This window comes from Castor canadensis, chromosome 15, assembly GCF_047511655.1.
Source record: "Castor canadensis chromosome 15, mCasCan1.hap1v2, whole genome shotgun sequence".
NCBI classification, from domain to species: Eukaryota; Metazoa; Chordata; class Mammalia; order Rodentia; family Castoridae; genus Castor; species Castor canadensis.
Window position 1 is genome coordinate 12,336,634 of NC_133400.1, and position 4,612 is coordinate 12,341,245.

At 39.2% G+C, this 4,612-nt stretch overlaps 1 pseudogene; it reads left to right on the forward strand.

Annotated features, from left to right (window-relative positions):
• Window positions 1-272: 272 nt before the first annotated feature.
• LOC109696573 (large ribosomal subunit protein uL14 pseudogene) lies at window positions 273-702 on the forward strand (annotated as a pseudogene).
• The last annotated feature ends 3,910 nt before the right edge of the window (window positions 703-4,612 follow it).

Consider the following 4,612-nt stretch of genomic DNA (forward strand, 5'->3'; position numbering starts at 1 on the left):
TACATGTACATTAAATATAACCTCTTTATATAATTAATTTATGCTAAATAAATACCCTCCAAATCAGCAAATGCAAAAATAAAGAACAGAAAAGGAAAAGAAGGAAAACTGTACATTACAATAACAAATGAAAACCCAGAATCCCAGCCAGGATGTGGTGGTGCACATCTGTAATCCCAGCTACTGGGAGTGAGGACAGAGGCAGGAAGATCTCAAGTTCAAGGCCAGCCAGGGTAAAGATAGAGAGACCCTATCAAAACAAAATACAGAACATGCTGAAGCAGGGACATGGTGGATCCTCCTGGGTGAAATTCCGGATTTCCCTGGGTCTTCTGGTAGGAGCTGTGATCAACTGTGCAGACAACACCGGAGCCAAAAATCTGCACTTCATCTCCGTGAAGGGGATCAAGGGACAGCTCACAGACTTCCTGCTGCAGGTGTAGGTGACTTGGTGACGGCCACAGTCAAAAAAGGCAAACCAGAACTAAGAAAGAGCGTCCATCCATCAAGCAGTGGCAATTCCACAACTAAAGTCACGCTGGAGAAAAGACAGCATGTTGCTTTACTTTGAAGATAATGACGGATCACAGTAAACAATAAAGGCAAGATGAAAAGTTATGCAATTACTGGATCAGACCAGTTGCAAAGGAGTGTGAAGACTTGTGGTCCAGGATTGCATCCAATGCAGGCAGCATTGCATGATTATCCAGTGTATTTGTAAATAATAATAATAATAATAATAATACCCATTAAAAAGTATTTGGCTTTAAAAAGAAATATAAATAAAAGGGCTGGAGCAATGGCTCAAGTGGTAGAGAGCTTGCCTAGCATGTGTGAAACTCTGGGTTCAATCCCCAGCACTGCAAAAAGAACCAAACAAACAACAACAAACACAAAACAGTATCCCTTGCTACAAAAATAAGGTAACTATAAAGACAGATACTACAAGGAAAAACATGATGGCCAAAAAATTCCCACGGCACTTTAACTGTCAAGACTTGAATCTTCAGCAAGTGTAAAGGACTTAGTCGCATCAAACAGAGGCCTTCTCTTTGACATAATCAGAAGGACTGGGAGACGTGGAAAGGGAGTGGCTTTCTTACTGTACATCATTCGGTATTAGTCAGTAAGATCATCCCACTCTTTGTGCACACTGAGAGAGGCAAGGCACAGCCCTTAGCAGCTTCTCAGCACTCAGCACCCTGGGGGACAAGCAACACAAACTTGTCCTGAGTTAGGGGTTCTGGGTGCTAGAATGAGTTATTCTAGGCTTTACGGTTGATGAACGTTTTGAAGGACTTGCTGCTTTCCCCCAACCCCTCTAGGCTAACACTGGGAAGCCAGTTGATACGTTCCTGCATGTGTGGCAGATGCTCCATGTAGTTAGGCTCAGAGAAGCTAGGGTTGGGTATATTAGTGGGTAAGAGAGGTCAGGCTGTGGCCTGACTGCCCACAAGTTCCACTGTGTGGCCAATATCATCCCTAGGGGTTGCGACTGGGTTTATTGCACCATTTAAAATTTACCTTCAGTAAACAAGAGGAAGAATTTAAATAAGAATCTGACAGAATCAAGTGTGAACTAAGGTGGGGGGAAGGGGGAGAGAGAGAGAATATTGAGAACTACCAAACTCTTGGCCCATAATTGCGTTAAATCTGTAAGTCAAGTTAGGGAGAACATGAGGTCCCCCTACCTCAAACCTCCCCAGTAATGAGATTATAGGCTCCACCTCACCCAGCTAAAGTAGCTTTAAAAAAAAAACTTGAGTTCAAAGCATGTCACTACAGAGAATATCAAAATGGCCAATAAACATCATTGGTTATCAAATAAATACAAAATAAGATGTCAAAAAATAATCACTACATATCCACCAGAATGACTACAAATGAAAAGACTGATGGGATATCAAATGTTGGTGAAAATATAAAGCAATAGGAGCTCTGTTAAATCGCAGATAGGTAAATTGGCAAAACTTTTTTGTAATAATGCTTAATATACATAGTTAAGTTAAATCTACACATTGCTTATGATACAGCAGTTCCAACAGAAATGATAGCTCTGTCCACAAAAGACATGTACAAGAATGTTGACAGCAGCTTTAATCTTAATAGTGAAAAAATTAAAACATGTATCTGAAACAATAAAAAAAAATAGCAAATGACCGATTCACACAATAACAAGGATAATATTCTCAGACAGAATATTGAATAAGAACAGCCAGGCACATATAAAAATCATATGCTATATGATTTCATTTCTATGAATGTCAGAGGCAGGCAAAAACAATTTGTGGTGATAGAAGTCAAAATAGCCACTACCCCTGAAGGCTGCTCAGCAGGAGCAGGCTTGAGGGAACTGAGTCTTGACCTGGGTCTGGCATTCCAACAGCATACGCATAATGTAAAAACTTAGTGTGGTAGATTTTTTGCGCTTTGCTGCTTATAAGTCATATCTTCACAATAAAAGCCTTAAAAACTTTTAAAATAACAGTGAGTTCAAAGAGACACTAAACAAAAATAAATAAAACTCATAAGAGATATTTGGAGGATTACAGAGAACCAAATTTTTGTTCTGCAAACTGGTAAAAATGAAAGAGGGAGCCAAACATTTATTTGACTTTCTCTGCTTCTTTTTCCTCTCCTCCTTTTTTCTCCTCTTCCTCTTCCACTTCCTCTTTAACCGAGTACTTCGTGCATACTAGGCAAATGCTCTACCACTGTGCTACATCCCCAACCCATAGAAATTTCTTCTTGCTGGGTGCCATTGGCTCACACCTGTGATCCTAGCTACTCAGCAGGCAGAGATCAGGAGGATCATGGTTCAGAACCAGTCCAAGGAAACAGTTCTCAAGACCCTATCTTGAACATATCTAACATGAAAAGGGCTGGTGGAGTGGCTCAAGGCATAGGCCCTGAGTTCAAGCCTCAGTACCACAACAACAACAAAATCTTCTTGATAGAAGAATTGCAGCTCATTAGTGCAGAAGGACTGATAGACTAGAATAACAGTGTTTTGCAAACCTTAAGAAGTGGATCTAGGCAAAGACCGTCAATGACTGATAAAAATCATTAGGTGAGGGGTCGGGGGGGGAGAGGGAGGGGGCAGGGGTAGGGGGCAGAAATGGCCCAAACAATGTATGCACATATGAATAAACAAAAAAAAATAAATCATTAGGTGAAAAGCTAATGGGATCTTAATAGTGGATGTATCAGCTTGATAACATCAGACCCAGTCCACTAAATAATCTTGGCATCACAGAGACAACAAGACAGACTGTCCCTCCCAAAGTAAGTACACAAAAATCTTAAACCTAAATTTGATAAATCCTTTAGGTAAATATGCATCATAAAATTAGAATTGGTCAATTAAACATGCATATAACAATAAATGGAACATTAAAAGAAAGTGTATAACTTGTCACATTAGTAGAGAAAAAATGAAATGAGAAAAATAATTCATTTCAAAGATCTGCTGATATAAATAAATTGTTGAATGTACAAATGTATGGGGGGAGAACAGACGAATCTCCCACATGGAAAAATGCCAGATAGTTTATGGAGATACTTCGCTGCCAGGAAGGTGGGGCATAACTCCCCACTTCTCAAATGTGGGCTGCACCATAATGGCTTCCTTCCAAAGAGTCCCATGTGGAAAGATGAGGTAGGTAACTTTCCAGTAGAGAAACTAACACTACCAAAGCCAAGCAGTCAAGGCCAACATCAACAGCGATAAGTCACGTTGGTTGTATTTGTCTGTCCTATTCTAACAATAAGAAAACCATGAGACAACTCCCAATAGAGGGGCAGCTTCCAAAATACCTGCTAGTACTTTTCACAACTGTCAAGGTCATCAAAAATAAGCAAAGTCTGAGAAACTGTCAGAGCTGAGAGGAGCTGGAGACATAATGACTGAATGTCCTAGACAGGCTTGCAGGACAGGAAAAGGGTATTAGGGGAAAACTGTAGAAATTGGAATAAAGTGTAGACTTTAAAAATGTGTTAATATTGGTTATTAAGTGTAACAAATATATAATGCTATTTTGTAAATGTCACAGTGTACTCCCAGCACAACAATAATAAAACAAATATAAATACAACATGCTAATGTAAGATGTTAAAAGTGGAGAGAGCAGTTCAGGGTTTATGGGAACTGCATGTACTGTCTTTGTCATTTTTTGGTAAATTTTAAAATTGTTCTAAAAACTAAAATTTATTTTCAAAAGTTTTAGGTAGAAAAGCATCACTACATAATAGTAACAAAAACATAAAATGCCTGGAAATAAATCTAATGGAAGATACATATATATATATATAAAACCTCTGTATGGAAAATTTTTTTAAGTTATTGAGGCAGTAGAAGAGCATTTTCTTAGAATACATGAGGCCCTGGGTTCAATTCATCTCCAACACTGTAAAAGAAAAAAATTATTGAGACTAGCCAGGCATGATGGTGCACACCTATAATCACAGCACTCAGGAGGCTAAGGCAGGAGGATCTTGAGTTTGAGGCCAGCCTGGGCTACATAGTGAGACCCTGTCTTGAAAAACCTCTGTGTGTGTGTGTGTGTGTGTGTGTGTGTGTTGAGACTAAAGAAGCTTTACATAAATGGAAGGG